Source organism: Homarus americanus, unplaced genomic scaffold (assembly GCF_018991925.1).
Source record: "Homarus americanus isolate GMGI-L3 unplaced genomic scaffold, GMGI_Hamer_2.0 scaffold14043, whole genome shotgun sequence".
NCBI classification, from domain to species: domain Eukaryota; kingdom Metazoa; phylum Arthropoda; class Malacostraca; order Decapoda; family Nephropidae; genus Homarus; species Homarus americanus.
The window spans coordinates 3,416-4,098 of NW_024752526.1; positions in this window are offsets into that span (position 1 = coordinate 3,416).

Genomic DNA, 683 nt, shown 5'->3' on the forward strand with positions numbered 1-683 from the left:
ACCGCCACCAGTACTGCTACTACTGCCACCACTACTACTACTGCTGCCATTACTACTACAACTGTCACACCACCACTGCTGCTGCCGCCACTACTATCATCACTGCTACCAACACCACCACTACCATACTGCTGCCACCACCACTACTACTAATGCCATCACTAATACTGCTGCTGCTGCCACGCACTACCGCCGCCACCACTACCTGCTGCTGGTACCACCACCACTACCACTGCACCACCGCCATCGCCACCGCCACCACCGCCACCACCACCACCACCACCACTGCCACCACCGCCACCGCCACCACCGCACCGCCACCATTCTGACTGACATAACCATACTGGCTGCGGAAGAGTTGAGTGTTATAGTACATGCAGGAGTTCTTCCACAGGGTGTACCTCAAGTATCGTCGGAGACAATGGCACTGTCGGATGACAATGGCACTGTCGGATGACAATGGCATCTGGATGACAATGGCAATTGTCGGATGACAATGGCACTGCTGGTGACAATGGCATGTCGGATGACAATGGTACCGTCGGATGACAGGTACTGTCGGATGACAATGGCACTGTCGGATGACAATGGTATTGTCGGATGACAATGGCACTGTCGGATGACAATGGCACTGTCGGATGATAGTGGCACTGTCGGATGATAGTGGCACTGCCGGATGATAG